The sequence below is a fragment of the Anabrus simplex genome, chromosome 2 (genome assembly GCF_040414725.1).
Source record: "Anabrus simplex isolate iqAnaSimp1 chromosome 2, ASM4041472v1, whole genome shotgun sequence".
Classification (NCBI taxonomy): domain Eukaryota; kingdom Metazoa; phylum Arthropoda; class Insecta; order Orthoptera; family Tettigoniidae; genus Anabrus; species Anabrus simplex.
Genome location: NC_090266.1, coordinates 500,969,762 through 500,997,492, shown reverse-complemented (window position 1 = coordinate 500,997,492; position 27,731 = coordinate 500,969,762). Strand labels below are relative to the sequence as shown.

Here is a 27,731-nt window from a genome sequence, read left to right as displayed (position 1 = left end):
TATCGTGCCTGCCTCTTACCCGGAGGCGCTGGGTTCGATTCCCGGCCAGGCCAGAGACTTTTACCCAGATCTGAGGGCTGGCTCGAGGTCCACTCAGCCAGCGTGATTACAGTTGACCAGCTATCTGACGGTGAGATAGCTTTTCCGGTTTAGAAATCCAAGAATAACGGCCAAGAGGATTCGTCGTACCGACCACACGACAGCTCTTAATCTGCATGACTTCTGACTGAGCCTTCCATGGGGTTTGGTACGGTCTTGGTTTTCGTTTATGCAGAACACGGAAATTATTATTACCGAGCGAGATAGATACGCATTGCTAGTTGTGAAGCGGCAAACTTGCAATCGGGAGATGATGGGTGGTTTCCCATTTTCAAACCAGGCAAATGCTAGGGTTTTACCTTCATTAGGGCAATATCCACAATCTTATTAATCATAGCCCTATGTAAACCTGGGTCGCAGGAAACCTATCAGTCTGCAAAAGAGAAAATACAAACCGTATACTGTATGGTAGACTCCGTGTTCAAAGAGCTAGATATTAGTAACAAATTTCCAAAGCCTAGTGGTTACATGAAGACACAGTCCCTTCAAAGGTCAAGTTGAAACAGAAACAATAAACTACACCTAATCTTTATAATTGATGAATGATGATCGAAGTGATAGCCCCCGTGGCTTAGGCGGCAGTACGCCGGCCTTTCACCGCTGGGCTCCGTGGTTCAAATCCCGGTCAATCCATGTGAGATTTGTGCTGGACAAAGCGGAGGTGGGACAGGTTTTTCCCCGGGTATCCGGTTTTCCCTGTCATCTTTCATTCCAGTGAAACTCTCCAGTATCATTTCATTTCATGTCAGTCATTAATCATTGCCCCAGAGGAGTGCGACAGGCTACGGCAGCCGGCACAGTTCCTATCCTCGCCGCTAGTTGGGGGCTTCATTCATTCCATTCCTGACCCGGTCGGGTGACTGGAAACAGGCTGTTGATTTTCAATTATTATGTAAGTGGGCGTTTGCCCTGGTAGTACAAAAGACCAGCGCATAGGCTGATAAAACTTGATTCGAAACACATGACTGATAATCTCTGCCGGAAAGAACTCCACAAAATTATAAATTCAATATTCGAAGATCATGGTCGGCGTAGGTCAGTATCTGGAAAGATAAACGGCACAGTCGCAACGCAGGCCTCAGTACGCCCAGTTCATGGACCTGTAATAAGTGTAAAAACAGGCCTTCCATAGGAGCAGGCTCAAGAATTGCACAAACCTCTTCTAGGAAGTTACATGGTGCATGGTATTTGATCCAATCTTTTCAGCACAGCGGCAAGCAGGAGAGCGAAGTGGGAAAGTATTGGTCTCCTCCTTTACTGGCACAAATCCAGCTAGTTCAGTAAGCGGTATTCAGGAAACTATTGAACTGGATCACAAAATTCTCTTCTACCCAGTGATAGTTCGATCCACGTTTCCTCATTCATATTCTCCTGCGCTCACAGCTACAATGTTGGGCACTTTTAAACAAATCATCATCATCATCATCACCATCATCTGTATCTCTGATTTTCTCCATTTATAGAGTCCGGCAAGTCTCACAGGACATCGTGGTAAAATAAGGGAACCTACACAACTTTGAGATAAGAGGTTCGAATCCTAGCGCAGATGACAACTATTGTGGTGTAGTTTCTTCCCTAGATTCTCCACTAAGCCTTCAGATAGGTGCAGAGGTTGTACGTATTTCAAGTTGTACGGTAACTACGACAATGAAAATGAAAATCCACAGCCTGTTTCCAGTCATTCGACCGCGTCAGGAATTATATGAATGAAGTCCCTATCTAGCGGCGAGGATAGGAATTATGCCGCCTGCCGAAGTCTGTCACACTACTCTGCGGCAATGATTAATGACTGACAGATGAAATGAAATGATACTGGAGGGTGTTACTGGAATGAAGGATGTCAGGGAAAACCGGGTTACCCAGAGATAAACTTGTCCCACCTCCGCTTTCTCCAGCACAAATCTCACATGGAGAGACCGGGATTGAACCACGGAACCCAGCGATGAGAAGTCGGCGCGCTACCGCCTGAGCCACGTAGGCTCTTAACTTACGACAATATCACGCCAAATTAATTAGAGTTACACACATTGCCACAGAACTTGCCTTTACTACGTTAACAACGTTTCTTTCCAGTGAGAAAACAACCATATATATATTAGGTTGATTATCTACTGTAGATATACCATACTCCTAATATAAGACATCATAATTATCATCAACATACATAATCGGCGGGGGTGATGTGTGGCCTTCTTTTGTTTTATCACCGCTATCGGAAAATCCTTCAGACCCGTCCATACAGGCCTAAGCTCTTTCCAGCTTTTATAAGCAGAATTATCTGGGGAATGATTGCCCTCTATTGTGAAGTTATGTCACCCTGTGGGAAGGCTATATGGGAGTACAAACCGTTAGTGAGAGGCAGTGGACAGTGAATTTTCGTTACGGCAAGACCGCTCAATAGGTAAAATAGAAAAGGAAAAACACTATTTTTAATAAATCGTTAAATTTAGAAATGTTTGAATTCTAGAAGAAAGAAAATGGCAAAACCGTACCAAAATTGCCAAATTGAATGCCTTATTGGACGAGTAATGTAAAAAAAATGCCTAAATACATCCACTTAAAAATTGATCACAAAATAAGCAACAAAAGAAGCATGCAAATTCATTAAAATCTTAACCACAGTGAACAAATTCAGTTAATCTCGTTTATTTTGTACTTCTGACACGATAAATAAATAAACACTAGAAAGAACGTCAGTGTTGTTATTAAACATTTTGTAAATCGAAACACATTATCAAAACATCAAAATTGTAATGCTACTTTGTGTAATTTCCATATTACTGAAATTTCAGTGATCAGTCAGTCTAGGCCCAACACTATTGGTTAATTTCTTTACGGCCAGGCACATACTGCATGTTTGTAAACAACGCAGAGGTTCGTCCTCTTCGCCTTGTTTGTCTGGACAGTATGGGCCGATTGTAGAAACGATGACTAGGTAGACGTTGTCTAAGGCTTAAAACTAAACAACGCCTAAGTCGATCACGATCTTGCACTGCATAAACAATATTCAGGAGATGTTTAGCTAGACGTCGTTTAAAGTTTCAATTTTGGTTCGAAAATTGAAATAGAAGTACATTCCATGCAACTCTTTGTTTATCGCAACCAATGAAAATCGTCAGTTCGTGCGCCAAACATTTAGTCAGCTGCCATCTTCCTACACATATGGCTAAGCATGAGCATGACTTGCCCACAGATAAGAATATATCTTTCGATGGAAGTGAAATCTCATAATATTATAGACACTAAAGTGACATGCCACCGTGCGAGGAAGTGTAGCTTTGATGGTAAATGTAATAGAAATCGCTTTCGGGAGGGGAAGATGAAACTATATTACTGTGTAACCGAATGAGTTGTACGGGCCATATCGATGTAGCTTGCATTCCAAAGATCATACGTTCGAAACACACCATCGGAAGATTGTTTTCCGTAGTTTCCCCATTTTTACATTAGCCAAATACTGGGGATGTTATTATGGCCACAGCTCTTCCTTCCCATTCCTTGCCTTTTTCTATCCCATCGTCGCCACAAGACCTATCTGTGTCGGTGCGACGTGAAGCCAGTTGTTAAAAAAATTCCGAAAACTTACCTGAATTAGCGCGACGATTATCCGCAAAAACCTCTCTCTCACACACACACACACACACACACACACAAAACCTACCTTTTTCTTTCACTATTATGTGAGCTTATTTGGCAGTAAATGTAATAACTGAATCCCTCCCGGTTGATGTATGTGACAGACCTCTGACGATCGGAACAGAACAAATTATTCTGATAAGGATGTAGTCGAAGTGACCTATATTTCCAGGGAAATTATCCAAAATATAATAAAATATATCGGTTGCCAAGAATCGTAGTCAAGTTCACAGTTACCGGACTGTCCCTTGTGTCGTATGTCTATTACTCGCGCAACGTTTAGTGATATCTGGGCTCCCTAGTGCTGAATCGGTAGACCTCGTCAATCTTCGAGATTTGTATTGGCAACCTTTGAAACACAAACTATGAATCGCTTATGCATCGCCGTGAGACATCTGGCGTACACTTTACGTACTAGTACTGTTGTTGTTTACATAGCAAAACCAAACTATAGAATTCATGCTAGGAACAAGATCCGCATCGAGAAATGTTATATAATGTGTGTGACACAGTTGTTGGCTTAAGATAATGAAGGTTTAGAAAATTCATATCGATCGATCATACTATCGATTGAATTCAGATTTCATTTTCATTCTGTTGACCGGAACCGAGAGTGCTGCCTCCTTACTTCTCACCCCCGTACAAAGAAGTATCACTAAAAGTTGCGCAAGTAATAATTGTGATTCACTCCTAAACTATGAGGTTAAACAGTGTTCTCAGCAGTGTTTAAACATGGCCGGTTGAACATCGGTTGTAGACAGTGTCTAAGTGATAAATAATGTATTTGCAATGCGGCAGCCATACTTAGACGTTGTTTAACCGTAAAGATCGTATAAATACGTGTCTGCAATTGGTCCTATATTTGCAAAAGTACATACGTCTTCAGACTATGTTTCTTCCTTTATAGGTAAAAAGGAACTTGTTTCTACTCATAACTCCCAAACCAGAGGAGTTTTCAAATATTAACATTAGCGGAAAATCAAATACGGTATAACTAAACTCACCGTGCAGGTTGGCTGCGCGGTTCGGGGCGTGTAGCTGTTAGCTTGCATTCGGGAGATGGTGGGCTCGAACCCCACTATCGGCAGCCTTGAAAATGACTTTATATGGTTTCCCATTTCCACACCAAGCAAATTCTGGGGCTGTACCTTTTTGAAAGTTTCGGCTACTTTCTTCCCAGTCCTAGCATTTTCCTGTCCCATTATCACCAAAAAGCCTGATTTGGTGTGACATTAAACCCCTAACAAAAAAAAAGTAACACAACACAGTAGCCACAATTCGGCAACTGTGTGTATGTCAAATATAAGCCCAAACACTTTCCACTTATATTTTGTTACATAAGATGCTGTAAATAAATCCAATTTCATGATGTATATACAGTGATCAATCATTGAATGAAATGAAATGAAATGAAATGGCGTATGGCTTTTAGTGCCGGGAGTGTCCGAGGACAAGTTCGGCTCGCCACATGCAGGTCTTTCGACTTGAAGCCCGTAGGCGACCTGCCTGTCGTGATGAGCATGAAATGATGATGAAGACGACACATACACCCAGCCCCCGTGCCAGCGAAATTAATCAATTATGGTTAAAATTCCCGACTCTGCCGGGAATCGAACCCGGAACCCCTGTGACCAAAGGCCAGCACGCTAACCATTTAGCCATGGCGCCGTACAATCATTGAATGATATATCATTATTATCTATACATTAGTGTCTAACAATCCTACAATCATAAACCAAAAATTCACGTCGTCGAAAGTGAAAACTATTACACTGAAACCTGTGCACATTTCTTGCTCATAGCTTTCCGTTGAGAACAGGTAAACATAATACAAAGAACATTGCATTGTGTACTGGGATACCGTAGAGTAGTTTGGGATGCTATCTAAAATTTCGTTGCTGCATTGCGGGCCTCTTTTGAGGTACAATGGACATTGGCTAATCTTTATTATACAAGATAGAAACACTACAATAATTTCCCTACTCGCCATTTTGTTCTCAAGAATTACACGCAACAATTTGACAGGAATGAACCTTTGAAGTAATCAAGAATTGATTTCTGGACATAATTTGTTGCACTACATAGATGATTTTCAGTCAACATTCAGCCAACATTTTTTTTAAGGTTTCAAAAGGCTCGAAAACGTACACTTTTAAACAGTTCAGCTTTCGTCATTATTAAAGAATAACATTGTAAACGTTGTATACTGTAATTTGTTAAGAAGGAAGCCACACTTTCCAGTGTCGACTCAGTTAAATGTACCTTAAAAGCTTTTCAGTCTGTCGAACTCACAAGTTAAATATAGCTATTACTAGAGCCCGGAAGATCAGGCATTTATTTTTGCTAAAATAGGCAGGCAAATAAGCACTTAACATTTAGGAAATAGGCAGTAAAGTAATTGAAATAGGCATTTATAATGACAAAAATAATAAAGATGCTTTAACGTAAGCTACGTAACATACATCTGCATCACATTTTAGTTCTTAATCTTACACCCCCTATGGGTTGGGATGATAGCATAACGTCAACGGTATCCCTTGTCGTAAGAGGAGGCGACCAGGGCCTCTCAACTTGGGTATGGTATGGCGACCACAGTTCCCCCAGCTGAGTATGGCGTTGCTTCCACTTACTTGTGTCAGGTTCCTCGCTCTTACCTTTCCTGTCTGACCTCCCTTGATCAACTCTTGTTCTGTTCCGACCCCGATGGTACTAGATTTGTGAGACACAGGGAGTCTTTCATTTTCTCTCTCTTCGTGGTCCTTTCTTTACTTTTGCCGATAATTTATCTAAGTATCGGACCTCTTCCATTTTCCTACTGATTATTGTTATAGAGGTTGGTTACCAAGATATTCTTCCTCCTAAAACAATGATAACCACCAGCACTTAATTTTACGTAGCAAGAATGGGACCTGGCAATCCTCTCCACCATGTGGCTTGTGGAGTTTACAGTAGAGATTTGTGTAATATGAAAACATCGTTCATGTAAGTGTTATTTTTTATTTATTAAATTGATTTTTCTTTATTATTAATACAGTAAATTGAAATTATATTTTTTTCTTTCCATTGATTCATTTTTAAACCTAAATAACAGCAGAAAATATCCAGAACAACTTTTAAAAGGCTAAAAAAGGCATTATACTATCAAATAGGCTACGGAAGCTAAATTAGGCAAAATAATGACTTGACCTACCTTTCCCAAACGTACTGAAACATGTTTGCCTCTATGTGACACTTCGATATATCCTTATCCTTCTTTATCTGTTTACTCCCCAGGGTCGGTTTTTCCGTCGGATTCAGCGAGGGATCCCAACTCTACCACCTCAAGGGTAGTGTCCTGGAGCTTCAGACTCTGGGTCGGGGGATACAACTGGGGAGGATGACCAGTACCTCGCCCAGGCGGCCTCACCTGCTATGCTGAACAGGGGCCTTGCGGGGCGATGGGAAGATTGGAAAGGATAGACAAGGAAGAGGGAAGGAAGCGGCCGTGGCCTTAAGTTAGGTACCATCCCGGCATTTGCCTGGAGGAGAAGTGGGAAACCACGGAAAACCACTTCCAGGATGGCTGAGGTGGGAATCGAACTTACCTCTACTTTTCAAATTTCGTGGCAGAGACGGGAATCGAACCCGTACCTCCGGGGGTGGCAGCTAATCACATTAACCACTACACCACAGAGGCGGACGACACTTCGATATATACACTCAGATTTAAAACATTTTGCCTAAATTCCGGGCTCTAGATATTACACTATAACATACCTTTAAACAATTACGCAAGGAATAAAACTGCGCACTATTAAACAATGAATGGCATGTTTCGTTCTTTAAAAAAATCTATCAAATTACACTAAAATATTTAGAATATGTAGGCCTATGTTTACTTCTATTTAATACTTAAGAACTTGAATAATAAATCATGTTATTTGCTTTACGTCCCACTAACTACCTTTACGGTTTTCGGAGACACCGAGGTGACGTAATTTAGTCCCGCATGAAATCTTTTACGTGCCCGTAAATCTACCGACACGAGGCTGTCGTATTTGAGCACCTTCAAATACCACCGGACTGGGCCAGAATCGAACCTGCCATGTTGGGTGAGAAGGCCAGTGCCTCAACCGTCTGAGCCACTCAGCCCGGCTAGGAACTTGAAATGTGGAACGCACCTTAATGATGTCCTCCTTTGTATCTACGCCAGCATTTACTGCCATTCTTTGATTAATAGTGTGTATTTATATTCCTTGTGTAATAATGTGTTTTTACAGGTATGTTATAGTGTAATATTTATATTTAACCTGTGTGTTCGACAGACTGAATAGCTTTTAGGTTATATTTAAAATGTTGTAATATTTTCCACTGCGTACAGTAAGTTTCCTTTTCCGCGGTAGACAGGTTCTGCTAGGTACAGATATTTTAAAATGTATTTATAGCATTTATTTCGAGGGAGCATGGGATATTGCCGTATTAACCAAGTTTCCGCTATGTACAGGTTCCTCTGTGGACGAGTTTCACTGTATTTCTTATGCTGTATGATCTAGTATTATTTACGTATTGTTTACAGAAGAATGGAAAAACAAGTTGAAGCTGAGTTGGGAGAAGAACAGTTTGGCTTCAGAAGAAATGTAGGAACACGTGAAGCAATCCTGACTTTACGTCTGATCTTAGAGAATCGAATCAAGGACAAGCCCACGTACATGGCATTCGTACATCTAGAAAAGGCATTCGATAATGTTGATTGGACCAAGCTATTTACGATTCTGAAGGTGATTGGGATCAGATACCGAGAACGAAGAATTATCTACAATCTGTATAAAAATCAGTCTGCAGTGATAAGAATCGAGAGCTTTGAAAAAGAAGACGTAATCCAGAAAGGAGTGAGGCAAGGTTGCAGTTTGTCCCCCCCTCCTCTTCAATGTTTACATAGAACAGGCAGTAAAGGAAATCAAAGAGGAATTTGGTAAGGGAATCACAATCCAAGGAGAGGAAATCAAAACCTTGAGATTTGCCGATGGTATTGTTATTTTATCTGAGACTGCAGAAGATCTCGAGAAGCTGCTGAATTGTATGGACGAAGTCTTAAAAGAAGTAGATGAATATTGTTACTTGGGTAGTAAAATAACTAACGATGGCAGAAGTAAGGAGGACATAAAGTGCAAACTAGCACAAGCAAGGAAGAGCTTTCTTAAGAAAAGAAATTTGCTCACTTCAAACATTGATATAGGAATTAGAAAGATGTTTTTGAAGACTTTCGTGTGGAGCGTGGCATTGTATGGAAGTGAAACATGGACGATAACTAGCTCAGAAAGAAAGAGAATAGAAGCTTTTGAAATGTGGTGTTACAGAAGAATGCTGAAGGTGAGATGGATAGATCGATTCACGAATGAAGAGATACTGAATCGAGTTGGTGAGAGGCGATCGATTTGGCTAAATTTGACAAGAAGAAGAGATAGAATGATAGGACACATCTTAAGACACCCAGGACTTGTTCAGTTGGTTTTTGAAGGAATTGTAGGTGGTAAGAACAGTAGCGGTAGACCAAGGTTTGAATATGACAAGCAGATTAGAGCAGATGTAGGATGCAGTAGTTAGCCTACGTAGAAATGAAAAGGTTAGCACAGGATAGGGTGGCATGAAGAGATGCATCAAACCAGTCTATGGACTTATGACTCAAACAACATCATCTAGTTAACCACCCCAGTCGCCAGATTTAAACCCCTTAGAACGTTTTTGGGCGGAAATAAAGCGGAGACTGAAGCAAAAGAGAATTACAAGTAAGGAAAGTTGGAAGCAAATAGTTCTTAAAGAGTCGCAGAAGATAGGCCCAGAAATAACGGCATAACTAGTCTATTCCGAGCCAAAGAGGCTCAAGCTGTCATTGCTAGCAATGAAAATTCAACATGGTACTGAAGAGTTATTTGTTTTGTGAGTCACGTGTGTGTGAATTACAAGTGGACATGTCTAATAATATAATAAGAAAGAATGCTTTCCCAAAGCTTACATACAAGGCACGTCAAACTGACTGGCCTGTAATTTTCAGCTTTATGTCTATCACACTTTACATTATACACAGGAGCTACTATAGCAACTCTCCATTCATTTGGTACAGCTCCTTCATGGAAACAATAATCAAATAAGTACTTCACATATGGTACTATACCCCAACCCATTGTCTTTAATATATCCCCGGAAATCTTATCAATTCCAGTTGCTTTTCTAGCTTTCAACTTTCGTATCTTACTGTAAAAGTCATTGTTAATCATATGTAAATTTTAATACTTCTTTAGTATTAGTCACCTCGTCTATCTGGACATTACCCTTGTAACCTACAATCTTTGCATACTGCTGACCGAATACTGGCTTTTGAATATCCTCCCCTTGTTCATTAATGATTTCTGGAATGTCCTTCTTGGAACCTGTTTCTGCCTTGAAATACCTATATATATCCGTCCATTTTTCACTTGCCATCACATTACCCGTAGCTGACTTCTTTGCTAGATTTAACTTCCTAGTAAGTTTCTTCAATTTCTCCTTACTTCCATAGCCATTTCTAAACCTATTTCTTTCCAATCTGTACCTCCTCCTTAGTCTCTTTATTTTTCTGTTATAATAAAGTGGGTCTCTACCATCCCTTACCACCTTTAAAGGTACAAACCCATTTTCACATTCCTCAACAATTTCGTTAAACCCATCCCAGAGTCTGTTTACATTTTTATTTACCGTTTTCCACCGATCATAGTTGCTTTTTAAAAGCTCCATCATGCCTGCTTTATCAGCCGTATGGTACTGCCTAATAGTTCTACTTTTAAGACCTTCCTTTCTATCACATTTATTTTTAACTACGACAAAAACAGGTTCGTGATCACTGATCACTAATACCATCTATTACTTCAATTTCTCTATAGAGCTCATCTGGTTTTAAGTAAGTATTACAACGTGGATTCCCTTGCTACCTTTGCCTACTGATCGTTATTTCCGCTCACACCAGTGAATGGTCAGATCCGCTTGCGACTCTCTATACCTACGAACCTCTTAGATCCCACAGAACGAAATGCAGTTCAACTCTTAGCACCCCAGGAACACACATCAACTGTTAGGCCTTCTAGTTGTCACATCTGGTTTTCTTTCGTGGTGTGCCGAATGAAATTTTTCCGGTTATGTGCGGTTGTTAATTTGCTCATTACGGACTGAACCAGCCGATGAACCACAATTCTGCACGTAGTTTCGCTACCTCTTTTAAAGCTAAACCTGGATTCTATTAACCTAACTTATTGAACACAGTGACAGTGACTGTCTATGGTCACTTCTGAGTGGTTATGCTCCACTACAATTGATGGTCCTACCTCTTGCTCCATTTCTATGGCACTGAATACTGACATTGTCTCACCGACTGCCGATGCAGTGTGCAACACCTTACCTTCAGGCTGTACAGCTGGGGACTTCCCGCACTACGAGATGATTTCCCACATTACACCACGCCGTGTGATTTAATATCTCCTTATTTTATAAATCTTTTAAAAACACGTGCCAATGCACATATATGTATATGATAAACATATTTTAATATCTTTCAAATTACCTAAAAGTAATAAAATATAATGGTATATGACGCACTATTTTTCCTAGTGCTCGCATACAGTGTAATGAGTGTGACGGTTGCTCATATATAAAGTTCATCCTTTTATTAGAATATGGCAACCTGATCGAATTTAAATCTACAATCCAGTGAGCTATGTCTACTGTATGTCCACACACAATGACAAGATTCTCCGCCTATTTGTTTACATCAGGATTAAACTTTCGCGAAAAAAGAGTATAGTATCTTTGAGAGCAAATAGATATTCAGGAAGGTCGGGTCATCTATATATATAGATTAGCTTGTCCTGACTGACTGACTGACTGACTGACTGATTCATTATCGCCGAGCCAAAACTACTGGACATAATGAAATGAAATTTTGGAGATACATTCATATTGAAATATAGGTGCTCGCCAAGAGAGGATTTTTGGATATTCCATCGCTAAGGGGGTGAAAAGGGGGGTGAAATTTGAAAATGAGTGTATCTATATCTGAGAACTTTAAAAGTTTGCAAATGTAAAAATTGGTATATAGAATCTTCTTTAAAAATAAGGGAACACGTATTTTTTTTGTTTTCCGAAAATCCCAATGGGACGGGTGAAAAAGGGTGAAAAAGGGGTTCAATACCTTTAATGAGGATACCGGTACTTATATCTCAGAAACTGAAGACATTACAGACCTGAAAATTGGTACTTTTGATCTATTTTAAAAATAAAGAAACAGGTATTTTTTTGTTTTTGGAAAGTCCAATTAATGGGAGGGTGAAAAGAGGGGTAAATTTTTAAAATGAGTGTATCTATATCTCAAAACTTTGAAAGTTTACAGATGTAAAAATTGGTATTTACAATCTTCATTAAAAATTAAGAAACACGTATTTTTTGTTTTCGGAAAATCCCAATAGGAGGGGTGGAAAGGGGTGAAAAATGAGTTGAATGCATTTAATGAGGACACTTATATCTCAGAAACTGAAGATATTATAGACCTGAAAATTGGTGTTTTGGATCTCCGTTAAAAATTAAGAAACACGTATTTTTTTGTTTTTGGAAAATCCAGTTAACTGGGGGGGGTGAAAAGTGGTGATTTTTTAAATTGATTGTGTCTATATCACAAAACTTTTAAAGTTTATAGATGTAAAAATTAGTATTTAGAATCTCCTTTAAAAATAAAGAAACACGTATATTTTTGTTTTCAGAAAATGCCAATAGGAAGGGTGGAAAAGGGTGAAAATGTGTTGAATGCCTTTAATGAGGCTAATTATATTTCAGAGCCTGAAGACATTACAGACCTGAAAATTGGTATTTGGGATCTACTTTAAAAATAAGGAAAAGGTATTGTTTCGTTTTTAGAAAATCCAAAAAATGGGGGTGAAAAGGGGGGTGAATTTTTAAAATGAGTATATCTATTTCTTAAAATTTTAAAAGTATACAGATGTAAAAATTGGTATTTTGAAATTCCTTTAAAATAAAGAAACATGTATTTTTTGTTTTCGGTAAATCCCAATAGGAGGGGCGAAAAAGGGGTTGAATGCCTTTAATGAGGATACATATGTCTCAGAAACTGAAGATATTACAGAACTGAAAATTTGTATATGGGATCTCCATTGAAAACAAAGAAACACGTATTTTTTGCTTTTGGAAAATCCAATTAATGGCGGTTGAACAGAAGTGACAAATTGGGGTGAATTTTTTGAAAGACTATATCTACAGAATATCTGAGAAACGTAAAATGTTGCAGACGTAAAAAGTGTGTGTTTGGAATCTCCTGTAAATGTAAAGAAACATAGGTGATTTGTATTTGGAAACTCCACTTAAGGGGAACTAAAAATGGTGAAATTTTAAAATGAGAATTTCTACAGTATATCTCAAAAATGTTAACATGTTACAAAAGTGAAAAATTGTATTTTTTATCTTATTAAAAATAAAGAAACGTGTATTTTTAGTTTTCGGAAATACCACTTGGGCGGGGGGGGGGTAAAATTGACTGAAGATAGTGTTGATTTCTTTTAATTAGGCTACTGATATCTCACAAATGAAGATGTTACAGACGTGAAATTTGATATTTTGAATCTGCTTTAAAAAGTAAAGAAACACGTAATCGCCGAAAATCCAATGGAGGGGGGGGGTTGAAATTAATGAAAAATTAATAGACTTAATTGTATGAGAATACTTACATCTAATAAAAATTATATTTGTTACAGGCGTAAAAATTTGTATTTGGATCTCCTTTAAAATCAAAGAAAAACGCGTTTTGTGGGGGAATAATCTTGGGGGCGGGATTGAAAAAGAGTTGAATTCCTTTCATGAGGACACATAAATCAAAAACTGAAGAAGTTAGAGTCGTGATAATTGGTATTTAGAAGATACTTTACTATTAAAGAAACGAGTTTGTTGGGGGGGGGGGGGGGAGTGTGAAAGATGTGAAAAAGGTGAATTATTTTTATGGGGATACTTATATCTCAAAACTGAAGGTTATAGACGTGAAAATTGGAGTTTGGAATCTCTTTTAAACATAAAGAAACACGCCTTCTTTTCGCTTTTGCGGGGGGGGGGGGGGGGAATTAAACTAACGACGGTGGGGTGTAAAAGGAGGTTAGACCAATTGATTTTACTTTTTATTCATTCCATTCCTGACCCTGTCGAATGACTGGAAACAGGCTGTGGATTTTCGATGTACTTATTCTGAGCATAAACCGATCATTTTTAATCTTTCCTGGGTTCATTTTCAAGAGCCATCTTTTCCTTCGGAGAACGTTCTTTGATTACAGTAGATTCTCCTGGCATATAAATAAAAATTAAAAACATTTGAAATAAACGATAGGAATGAGATTGACTGTCCAATTGTTCACCTCTATAATAAGGTCAATAATGCACGGAAGTATGTCATTCGTATCGCCAGAAATTCCGCGTACTTGCTTACGCGCGACAATGGTGCTGGTCACAATGTCAAAAATGAAAATGGCAGCAGATGGAATATACCGCCAATTAGCGGTCTTGCATCTTGCTGTGGGGTCCAGAACATCTATAATAATAATAATAATAATAATAATAATAATAATAATAATAATAATAATAATAATAATATTCTGGACCGTCGTCAAATGTGCGGACCGCTCTGGAAACGGGTCTGGAAGGGTAATGACTACAAATGCAGTCCGGCCGCGGGTTCAGTACTGCCAAGGCACCCAAGAAGACACCACGCCGAATCTCCTCAAGAATTTGATCCATATTAAAAATGCTTATAGCAAAAGATGGCAAACATTTAGGGACCGAACTGACCGGGTGGAATACATGGTCCTAGCCCGGGAAGTACGAAATCGATTGCTGGAAAGAAAGATTGAAAAATGGGAGGGAACTTGCCGTAATCTCTCAGAAAACGAGTCAGATCTCGAATTTTGACGGATTATATATAAATCGATATCCATTCAATTATAAATTTCAGTATAATACCGTAGCGAAGCACGGGTATCTTGCTAGTATTTACATAACTACACTCAGTCGAGTTTCATTTTCATGACGGACTTATTAGGATATGCTGGACGTAGTGGAGGTCGGTTGGAACTTCACCAGAGACCATCCATAATGTAGGTCGGTTGGATCTTCTTCAGTGACAATCCATAATGTAGGTCGGTTGGATCTTCTTCAGTGACCATCCATAATGTAGGTCGGTTGGATCTTTTTCAGTGACCATCCATAATGTAGGTTGGTTGGAGCTTCATCAATGACGGTTCACAAAGCAAGTGGTGTGACCGATGAGTATTAGGGCCTATCTTTCATTAAACTAAGGTTGACATAGGGTGTGATATGACTTCAATGATTATCCATGGTTTGTAAATCTTGGAAAGTTAAATTTGAAGTTTAACTGACGGAAGGGAGTCGTTCTTGTAATAAGTGTGTTCTATATAATTCTTGTAAGTGGACCCCGTGGTGTAGGGGTAGCGTGCCTGCCCCTTACCCGGAGGCCCCGGGTTCGATTCCCGGCCAGGTCAGGGATTTTTACCTGGTCCTGTGGGTTGGTTCGAGGACCACTCAGCCTACGTGATTAGAATTGAGGAGCTATCTGACGGTGAGATAGCGGCCCCGGTCTAGGAAGCCAAGAATAACGGCCGAGAGGATTCGTCGTGCTGACCACATGACACCTCGTAATCTGCAGGCCTTCGGGCTGAGCAGCGGTCACTTGGCAGGCCAAGGCCCTTCAAGGGCTGTAGTGTTATTCTTGTCGAGTTGACTTACTTTGAGTTAGGATGTCAAGGGGGTCGCTTATAGGTAACTAGTAACCCTTTCCTAACCCATCGTAACTCTTATGGTGTCCTACATTGGTGTTTAATCGGTGGACAACCTCATATTAAACAAAATTTTGGAACTCGTTTACGAGAGACTGAATATTCATGGATCAAATATTCCGCTTGAAAAACGGTTCCAATGTTAATTTATAGATTTTTACTGTAGTTTTCAAGCAGGATAACAGTCACAGAAATATATGAAAGTTAATCATAAGGAAGCAGTGTATTTATTGACAGTCATTTCCAGATAATAATTAAAATTATCTTTGTTTATTTCTTGTTCTTGTTTTATATAACTTAAACTTCGTTAATTTGTTTCCATACTTTATTTAGTCTAAATAAATCTTAATTCAGTCGGCCAATCTACAAAATTACTCAGAAGAGAAGAAACGCCATGAGTTACATAAGAGTCTGTGAGTAGGTATATTTGCCGCCACTGCAGCCGTGCAAGAAAGAAGACAGGGGAAATAAAGGGTACAATATATATATGTACAGTATATGCAAGCAAACATAATGCTGCTGCATTGCAGAACAACCTCTTAATTCCTACAAGATCACATAATATTTCATTGGCCGCTCGGCGCTGTTTTCGGTGAGATGTTATGGATCACCCACCTTACAGCCAAGATTTCTCCCCTTGCGACGTGGTCTACTGATGAAAGCCCTGAAGAGCAAAATGAGTCCTTCATTGTAGAGGGCATACAGAAATGTGTTCGGAGTTGCGGCATGTGCCTGAAGATACCACCTTGTTTAAAATTCCGCAGTACCCTTGGTACTGGGAAATGAAATGAAAATGAAAATCCACAGTCATTTGACCGGGACAGGAATGGAATGAATGAAGCACCAGTCTAGCGGCGAGGATAGGAAATGTGCCGGCTGCCGAAGCCTGTCGCACTCCTCTGGGGCAATGATTAGTGAATGACATATGAAATGAAACGAAATGATATAGGAGAGTGTTGCTGGAATGAAATATGACAGGGAAAACCGGAGTACCCGGACAAAAACCTGTCTCGCCTCCGCTTTGTCCAGCACAAATCTCACTTGGAGTGACCGGGATTTGAACCATGGAACCCAGCGGTGAGAGACCGGCGCGCTGCCGCCTGAGCCACGGAGGCTCTTTGATACTGGGACCTTGGTCTAAATAATTATATAGTTACACTTCACAAGAATACTGGGTATTGAACAATACTTGCACACGGACTGCTATTCACGACTTTTCTAGCCAGTAGCAAGGTTATAAAAGCAACTAATATCTTCGAGAATTCTAGACACCGCTGTTGGTCATAGTCAGATTTTAGCTTTTCACTCCATTTTTCCAGAATCTCTGTTTACTGAATCACATTCATTTCAGTAGTACTCCATATTGACCAGTCCTTACTTAATGAAACTCTACCGAGTGAGTTGGCTATGCGGTTAGGGTCGCGAAGCTGTGAGTTTGCATTCGGGAGAGAGTGGGTTCGAACCCCACTGTCGGCAGCCCTGAAGATGGTCTTCCGTGATTTCCCATTTTCACACCAGGCAAATGTAAAGACAAAAAGAAAAATACCAGAGCTCTAGATCACTCTGTTCGCAGCCAGCCTCAGAGGTACACTCGTTTAGTCGATGTTGTTCTTTCCTCAAGACAGCGGTTTCAATCCCGGCGCAGATCATTGGCATTTAAGGGTGTTTAAATACAAATCCGTATCATTAGATTCTGGCACGCTGAAGAAATCCTTTGAGATAAAATGTCGACACACTGTTGCTTTAAAAACGTATAGCTGTGTAAGGTACGCTAAACAGATAATCATATGCTCTGTTCGCACCAGAGTTGCCCTCTTCTCAGTCAGCATGTATCCGTAAGTCTGTACTTTATGGGATACCATCCTCTGACCTGTAAACTAGTCTGAATCAGATGAAGAAGAATGTTGTTGGGTGTTCTGGACTATTCTGCAAGTATGAAAATATTAGATATTAGATTTTCCCTTTTGTGCTTGTCAGTTACCGGATCCTGTTATACATTTGTCTCACGAAAAATAACAATGCTGTTACATTCGATTCATTCAAAGCTCAGTTGATAATTCGGTTTCCCCGTTGTGATGAGTTAGCGTTTTTGTTTTATGTAACTGCCTACGATGTGAAAACCTCCTGGACATCATTTCAGACGCCGAATTATGCGGTCGTTTGAATGATAGCGTCAGGGAAGTTTTCGTTACAGTTGTACAGGATATTGATTGCTTTTATGCAATGCTTTTGCTGATAATCATTGTAAATATTTTAAAGTAATGCCGGTGCTTTTTTTGTTTACAGACCGCTGCTGAATGAACGTAGAGTGATGGATGGGGTAGCAAGGAGAGGAAGCTCTTCCAGGCTTCAGGTAAGTCATTCAAACGCGCCGTCAGACATGTTCAATGAGTAAGCTCTAAGATAAGGCTCAGGGTCTTTGAAAATTGGCTCTGTACTGTCATCATGTATATACTAAACAACCCTATCTTTGTAACTGATTGGATAAGTCCATTTCAAAATAGGACAGAGAAGGTTCTGCGTTCTGGGAGCCACCAAGGCTCGAATCCCATCGCTGAGAGACAGTGTCAATTTCTAGTCCTAGGACACAAAAGATCAGAGGAAACGTTTTTTAAATCTTTAATTCTTAGCTCGAAAGTATTATGCCATGTCGTTCCTTGTATAACTGGGTTCAATACGTAGCTGCACAGACTTCTATTTCTCGTTAAGCCTCTTAGAGCGAAAGGAAAATTCGGTACGGTACTCAAGCAGTACTTAGCTGTGGAGGGAAAGTGTACAGGAAATCAGAAAGAAGGCACATATGCCGATATACTGCACCTGTGCTTTTAAAATTACTTATGATATCTATAAAAGTACATTAATGTCCACAGAAGAAATCAAGGAGGTTAGCATCGACTGTTAGCATAACGATGACTAAAGGAAACAATATACTCGGCTATAAAGGAGAAAATAGAACTTATATAAACAGTTAACTGATCCACTTGTGTAATACTTTCCTAATTAAAGAACCTATGCCTGAATTGTATTATATAGATGACTTGAGACGATGACCAGCTTCCCCCACGCCCCTCAGCCGTAGCTGACGTCATTCCTACAAGAATAGCTCACGATCTTCATTTACACGTCGCATTGCGTGGCCACATTTTCTGATTGGGCAATTGACACGGATGAAGAGCGTCAAACAAGTTCACACACTCTAATACGAGGAAACATTTCCCTTGAAATGTATATTGGCTTGAATATGTTGTACATAATTGGAGTTTACGATATACTTCGGCAATATCCACATTATTTCATTGAGAGAATGTCTAGATATATTCGTACGAACACGAACTATATAAATAAAAATACAATTTTGACTATATACTTCTTTGTTTCCAACACTTCTTATTTATCTTTGGTTAGGTAGACAAAAGTCCAAGATAAATTCAATTTTTTTTTCTATCTGTCTGTGACGATATCAGGAGAATAAATGGCTTAAGTGAATTTCCTGAAAGTCAGTATTTAGGTTCAGGGATAGCTAGGGTATGCACTAGGCTATATATGATATACTAGCAAGATACCCGTGCTTCGCTACGGTATTATACTGAAATTTATAATTGAATGCTTATTGTTTTAGATATATAATCCGCCAAAATTCGCGATCTGACTCGTTTTCTAATAGATTACGGCAAGTTTCCTCCCATTTTTCAATCTTTCTTTCCAGCGATCGATTTCGTACTTCCCGGGCTAGTTCCAGGTATTCCACCCGGTCAGTTGGGTCCCTAAATCTTTGCCATCTTATCCTATAAGCATTTGTATATGGATCAAATCCTTCAGGAGATCCGGCGTGGTGTCGTCTTGGGTGCCTTGGCGGTACTGAACCCGCGGCCGGACTGCATTCTTAGTCATTACCCGTCCAGGACCCGTTTCCAGCGCGGTCCGCACATTTGACGACGGTCCAGAACATTATTATTATTATTATTATTATTATTATTATTATTATTATTATTATTATTATTATTATTATTATTATTATTATTATTATTATTATTATAGATGTTATGGACCCCTCAGCAAGATGCAAGACCGCTACTTTGCGGTAAATTACATCTGCTGCCATTGTCATTGTTGACAATGTGACCAGCACCATTGTCGCGCGTAGGCAAGTGTGCGGGATTTCTGGCGATACGAATGACATACTTCCGTGTATTAATGGCCTTATTATAGAGGTGAACAATTTGACGGGCAATCTCATTCCTATTGTTTATTTCAAATGTGTTTAAATTTTTATTTATATGTTAGGAGAATCTACTGTAATCTAAGAACGTTCTCCGAAGGAAAAGAGGGCTGTTGAAAACGAACCCAGGGAAGATTAAAAATGATCGGTTTATGATCAGAATAATACATCGAAAATCTACAGCCTGTTTCCAGTGATTCGACAGGGTGAGGAATGGAATGAATAAAGCCCCATCTAGCGGCGACAACAGGAATTGTGCCGGCTGCCGAAGCACTTCTCTGGGGCAATGATCGATGAATGACAAATGAAATGAAATATTGGACAGTGTTGCTGTAATGAATGAAGACAGGTAAAACCGCAGTATCCGGAGAAAAACCTGTCCTGCCTCCGTTTTGTCCAGCACGAATGTCACATGGTGTGACCGGGATTTGAACCACAGAACCCAGCTGTGAGAGGCCGGCGCGCTGCCGCCTGAGCAACTAAGGCTCCTTATAAGTATATTATGAACAGTAAAATCAATTGGTCTCACCTCCTTTTACACCCCACTGCCGTTAGGTTTATTTACCCCCCCCCCCAAAAAAAAATTAAAAGAAGGCGTGTTTCGTTATGTTTAAAGGAGATTCCAAACACCAATGTACACGTCTATTACCTTCAGTTTTGAGATGTAAGTATCCCCATTTAAAAAAAATCACTTTTTTCACTTCCTTTCACACTCCCCCTCCCTATGTGAATTTTCCAGCAAAAATACTTGTTTCTTTAATAGTAAAGGATCTTCTAAATACCAATTATTACGACTCTAACTTCTTCAGTTTTTGATGTATGTGTCCTCATGAAAGGAATTCAACTCCTTTTCACTCCCGCCCACCAAGATGTCCCTCCCCCAACCCCCCCCCCAAACGCGTTTTTCTTTGTTTTCAAAGGAGATCCATATACCAATTTTCACGTCTGTAACAACTTTAATTTTTATTAGATGTATGTATTCTCATACAATTAAGTCAATTAATTTTTCAATTCTTTCACCCGCCACCCCGCTTCATTGGATTTTCCGAGAATACGTGTTTCTTTACTTTCAAACCAGATTCCAAATATCAAATTTCACGTCTGTAACATCTTCGTTTTTGAGATATCAGTAGCCTAATTAAAAGAATTCAACACCATTTTCTGTCACTTTCACCCCCCCTCCTCCCACGTGGTATTTCCGAAAACTAAAGATACACGTTTCTTTATTTTTAATAGAGATAAAAAGTACAATTTTTCACTTCTGTAACATGTTAAGTTTTATGAGATATACGGTAGAAATTCTCATTTTAAAATTTCACCCCTTTTTAGTTCTCCTTAAGTGAAGTTTCCAAAAACAAATCACCTATGTTTCTTTACATTTACAGGAGATTCCAAATACCCAGTTTTTACGTCTGTAACATTTTACGTTTCTCAGATATTCTGGAGATATAGTCTTTCAAAACATTCACCCCAATTTGTCACTCCTGTTTAACCGCCATTAATTGAATTTTCCAAAAACAAAAAATACGTGTTTCTTTACTTTTAAATGAGATCCCATACACAAATTTTCAGTTCTGTAATATCTTCAGTTTCTGGGATATATGTATCTTCATTAAAGGCATTCATCCCATTATTCAACCTTTTACACCCCTCCTATTGGGATTTACAGGAAACAAAAAAATACGTGTTCCTTTATCTTTTGAGGAGATGCTAAATACCAATTTTTACATCTGTAAACGTTTAAAGTTTTAAGATGTAGACACACTCATTTTAAAAATTCACCCCCCTTTTCACCCCCCATTATTTGGATTTTCCAAAAACGAAAAAATACCTGTTTCTATATTTTTAAAGTAGATCCCAAATACCAATTTTCAGGTCTGTAATATCTTCAGTTATTGAGGTATAATTAGCCTCATTAAAGGCATTCAACCCCCTTTTCACCCTTTTCTACCCTTCCTATTGAGATTTTCCGAAAACGAAAAAATACGTATTTCTTTATTTTTAATGAAGATTCTAAATACCAATGTTTACATCTGTAAACTTTTAAAGTTCTGAGATATGGATGCACTCATTTTAAAAATTCACCCCCTCTTCACCCACCCATTAATTGGATTTTCCAAAAACAAAAAAATACGTGTTTCTTTATTTCTAAAAGAGATCAAAAGTACCAATTTTAAAGTCTGTAATTTCTTCAGTTTCTGAGATATAAGTACCGGTATCCTGATTAAAGGCATTCAACCCCTTTTTCACCCTTTTTCACCCTTTTTCACCCCTCCTATTGGAATTTTCTGAAAACAAAAAATACGTGTTTCCTTATTTTTTAAAGATGATTCTAAATGCCAATTTTTACATCTGTAAACTTTTAAACTTTTGAGATATAGATACACTCATTTTAAAATTTCACCCCCAATTTTCACCCCCTTAGCGACGGAATATCCAAGAATCCTATCTTAGCGAGCACCTACACCTTAATATGAACATATCCCCAAAATTTCATTTCTTTATGTCCAGTAGTTTTGGCTCGGCGATGATAAATCAGTCAGTCAGTCAGTCAGTCAGTCAGTCAGTCAGTCAGTCAGTCAGGACAAGTTATTTTATATATATATAGATTATTTGATTAGTGTACAGTGGCGTAGCAGTATTAAGGGGACTGAAAGAGGAAACGTCAATTTCTCCGTTAATATTAGCTAGGCCTATACCGAAAAACTGAAAATGAAATATATTTTCCGATCTTTTAGGTTTTATGCGCTTTTACACTGAGGGTAATTATAGCAGAGATGTTCTTGATTATTACAATTCTCACAAACTTTCAAATATCTCCGGTAATATTAGTTGTATCAAATAAGTGCACATAGCAAGCAATAATTGTATAAAATCTGATTTCCAATCATTTATATCGGATACATATTTTCCGTACGATCTCTAATACTGGAAATATTGAAGAATTTAGATTTTTTATTACCAAGTTCACCAACGGCGAGCATCGCTGACAGAAATAAATACTCTTCAGTCCAAATGTTGTCAACAGTAGGTCTACTCTGACTGACAATTGTTAGTTGAGGTGCTGCCATTCACCTCCGTTTGATAGCATTACTACCGCAAATACGAATACTTATCCGTCAATGACGAGTTCAGAACAGCTAGTCTATAGTCTAATGGAAATGTTAGGGCATAATATCTGAAACACAGAAATACACATTTCATCCAATGGAGTGGACATCTTCCGAGTCCTCAAACCATATCAAATGAAAATCAAAATCACCTTGGAAGTATATAGACTCGGTGAATCACCTAAAATTACTACCGCGAATATTTCCTGAACGAGTTGTGCAATCGGTACACTGTTTTCACAGAGTGGAAGAACATACACGAGCTCATAAATATAGCAAATACAGCAATTCCAATAATGCTCGGAAAGTCGTTTTCGAGCACTAAGTTGTTTGTTAAATGAAACTATAATTTTTTTTTTTTATATAGGAGGAGGCCATTCCTCCTCGGTGTGGACTCAGTTTTTCCAGTCTGTCAAAACACGAAATATAACAATTAGAATACTACAACAAACCTGTAAAGAACTGTTAGTTGATTGATTGATAGTAACAGAATGGCACTATAACAAATATGCAAAAAGAAACTATTACCGTAGTAACAGAATGACGTGAAACCAGACTTGGCTTTTAAGATAAGTACAGAAAACATTCTCTGAAATTTTCCCTTCTAATTCCTCTCAAGTCTCAATTACTGCAGAAATGGCTCCGCACCAAATTATTTTGTAGTCCTACACTGACCGCACGTGGCATTGGCGTCACTTTACTTCTCGTGGGAACAGGGCTTTTTTTTTTTTTTTTGCTATTTGCTTTACGTCGCACCGACACAGATAGGTCTTATGGTGACGATGGGATAGTAAAGTCTTAGGGAAGGAAGCGGCCGTGCCCTTAATTAAGGTACAACCCCAGCATTTGCCTCGTGTGAAAATGGGAAACCACGGAAAACCATCTTCAGGGCTGCCGCTAGTGGGGTTCGAACCCACTATCTCCCGGATGCAAGCTGACAGCTGCGCGCCCCTAACCGCACGGCCAACTCACCCGGTGAGGAAAGAAGATTTCGATGGTGCCTGTTATCTGTGAAATTTCCCGAAGGAAAGGTTTGTTTCTTGTCCGTCGGTTACATCGATGGTTGGGCATGGAGGGTATAGGTAAGCCGATAAAACGAGGGCAATGTTATTCGAGATTGGATGCGAATCTACGCATCTTTGCATAAGAATGGAAAACTGTATTTTGTTGGCCAAGTCCAGTGTTGGGAACTAAACTCTGAGTGAGTCGCGAGGGAAATAGTATAGTCATAAAACGCGTTACGAGTGAACTTACAGTGAGAGGCAATGTAGGATTCATAATTATTGCGTTATCTCAGTGTGAGAGTATGCATTTGACAAAGTAATTGGCTGAAACGCTATATTTAATAGCTGGTTGTCTTGGCGTCGAGTCGATGCTAATCAGAAATCCATTATCGGTACCTGCACGTTATTTTTAAACAGAAAGGACTGTGTACAATTTTCGTGGTCAGTCACTATGAATGTAACAATTTCAATTGATGCATATATAGTACATTACAGTGGACAGTTCAGTCATTTAAGCGTTGCCAGGACTATCTTCATAGAGTTAGCCCTTATGTGACGTACCCAGAACTCACCACTCACTTTGGATGCTGATTTGGGCAGTTAAAAATATTTTTTTTTTATATAAAACAATATCCGAGGTTTCCCACTCCGATTTAGCATGAACTCGTCTTTCTATGGTGAACGGGTGCAAGACCAGAGCAGAAGGCTCTGAGACAAAATTTATACATAGAAAGACAGATCTAGTATTTCCCATGGGTGAGGTGACGGGACACTAATCATTAAGTACTTTCTTGAGAGGAAACAAGGAGAATTAACGTGCTCTGATTAAATTTAAGAGCAAATATAACGGTTTATTGAACTTAAAATGGAATGACGAAGTTGTACCAAGAACTGAAATTTTACGTTAAATGAAGATTGGACGTTAAACATTACTAAGGAATTAAGTCACACGGTGACTTGCATCAATTTACTCAAAGGCTCACCAATTGTAGATTCTCTCATCTGGGCTCCTTCCATTTTTCTGTATTCCTCGTGGTCATCGACAGTAGAGTAGGTCATCTCGCCAACTTCGTACCAGTCCTGGTTCATGAGTGCACCAATCACTAACTGAATGATGTCTTGGCTAACCTTATTATTCTCTGTTATGCTAATATTCATAGCTAGAATATCAGCCCTGATAAAATATCAACCATCATGGGTTCAGTTTTATGCAGAGAATCGCAGATAGGAATACTTCCAAGTTAAGGAAATTACATAAAGACATATCCAAGGCTAACTATACTTGTAACAAGACTTAACAAGTCTTGATATAAAAGTTGGTCCATTCCGGACTACTGTAGAAATATCTGACTGCAAACAATCGCAAAACGTTAATCAGCATGGCAAGTACCAAGTGCGAATAGTTGCGAAGTTTTAATTAATAATTTCGTATGGCTATTTCTAGCCGAGTGCAGCCCTTGTAAGGCAGACCCTCCGATGAGGGTGGGCGGCATCTGCCATATGGATGTAACTGCGTGTTATTGTGGTGGAGGATAGTGTTATGTGTGGTGTATGAGTTGCAGGGATGTTGGGGACGGCACAAACGCCCAGCCCCCGGGCCATTAGAATTAACCAATGAAGGTTAAAATCCCCGACCCGGCCGGGAATCGAACCCGGGACCCTCTGAACCGAAGGCCAGTACGCTGGCCATTCAGCCAACGAGTCGGACAGTAAACTCGTGTCCTCATACCGAGGTGATGCAGCTCTTTTCAGGCACACCCGCATAGGAGGTGAGCTGCATGTACCATTTGGACCACATACCAGCCCTCCTGCCAGTATTAAATTTCTGGCAGTACCGGGAATCGAACCCAGGCCTCCGAGGACGGCAGCTAATAACACTAACCGTTACGCTACGAAGGCGGACAGTTGCGAAGTGCGAATCCAGAAGTGACTGGTGATAATTGAGAATTGAGGCTTCGTAGAATGCGTAATTCGTATATATGGGTGAAACTCACTTCGTTGGTCGTCTGTCACGTGTTCCAGTAAAAAAAATGAAGTGACATATGGATTTTAATGCCGGGAGTATCCGAGGACAAGTTCGGCTCGCCAGATGTAGGTCTTTTGATTTGACGCCTTTAGGTGACCTGCGCGTCGTGATGAGGATGAAATGATGATGAAGACGACACATACACCCAGCTCCCGTGCCAGAGGAAGTAACCAATTAAGGTTAAAATCCCCGACCCTGCCGGGAATCGAACGTGTTCCAGTTATATCATAGTGCTGCCACCTTTCTTCTTTCTCCAATGCCTCATGGAATCTTCTCAGATAGCCGCTTTCTTATAGGGTGGAATCTCCCGACACTAGGTGCATCATGACTCTGCCTAAAGCAGATGGGCAGTGACCTTTTCAAATAACCGAGCTCGAAATGAGAAATTATTATCGTTGAGCTCCAGGGTCACCTGGCGTCGATTTGGTAGGAGTTTTCCTTATTCGAGTCTGTGTCTTTCAGCCTGATGTAATACCCGTTTGGAGAAATAGTTGCAAGTCATAGATAGACTACGTGTCGTAAGACGCTACCCTTAAGAAAGATCGTTGAGTTCATGTTATCAAGTACTGTAATACAACATAATGGAATGATTATGAGAAACCTATATGAGAGAATAACCCTGTAAATATATACATTACGTATAAATTATATGAAGTAGTGAGAATATACACACATTCAAATTAATTACACATGATACAATAGTTGAGTGGTCTGTAACGACTTAGACATTACACTTATATTCACACGGTCACCACGGATATCTCCCTTATTTCTCATTCCGTTGGAAAAAGGGATAGAACGAAAATGTTTCTAAATAATATCCTAATAAAATAAATTTTGTTATGAGAAAGTATTCCTTTAAAAACAAGCGTAAGAGAGATACATCGAGTGTTATGCTTTAGGCTCTCACTGAAGCCCCCATCTGATGACCTTTTTAATAACATATAGCTAGGATCTCATTCGCCCTCATCCTAAATTTAAATACCAAAATGTTATTAAAATTCTTCTTCCCGTAATGCTATAACACCAAACGAACGAAAAGGACAGGGACAGATTGAACTGAACCCTGCCCTGTCCGGTATAAAAACCTAGTTAATATTCTTAATATTCAGAAATTTAAGGCAGAAAGAAAGACGATTTTATATGTTGTTGTCGTTTGTCAAAAGTCCATAGACTGGTTTGATGCAGCTCTCCACGCCACCATATCCTGTACTAATCCTTTCATATCTGCATAGCTACTACATCCCTACATCTGCTCTAATCCGCTTGCCATATTCATACCTTGGTCTACACCTACCGTTCCTACCGCTTATACTTCCCTCAAAACCAATTGAACAAGTCCTGGGTGTCTTATGATATCTCATATCATTCTATCTCTTCTTCCCGTCAAATTTAGCGAAATCGATCTCCTCTCACCAATTCGATCCAGTATCTCTTCATTCGTGATTCGATCTATCCATCTTACCTTCAGAATTTTTCTGTAACACCACATTTGAAAAGTTTATATTCTCTTTCTTTTCGAGCTAGTTATCGTCACTGTTTCACTTCCGTACGATGGCACGCTCCATACGAAAATCTTCAAACACATCTTTCCAAATCCTATCAGTGTTCGAAGAGAGCACATTTCTTTTCTTAAGAAAGTACTTCGTTGCTTGTGCTAGCCTGCATTTTTATGCCCTCCTGAATTCTTCCATCGTTAGTTACTTTATTACCCAAGTAACAATATTCATCTACTTCATATCCTAATATAATACTTCCTGCACCACCTGAATTCGATTGCACTCCATT

At 39.4% G+C, this 27,731-nt stretch overlaps 1 protein-coding gene across 2 annotated transcripts in view; it reads left to right on the top strand.

Annotated features, from left to right (window-relative positions):
• Nucleotides 1-27,731, top strand: part of LOC136864197 (protein O-linked-mannose beta-1,2-N-acetylglucosaminyltransferase 1) — a 652,704-nt gene that overhangs the window by 190,492 nt on the left and 434,481 nt on the right. For both annotated transcript variants that reach the window (XM_067140873.2, XM_067140872.2), the window contains exon 2: nucleotides 17,871-17,937. The gene's annotated coding sequence lies outside the window, so the exon portion shown is untranslated. The remainder of the gene's footprint in view (nucleotides 1-17,870; nucleotides 17,938-27,731) is intronic.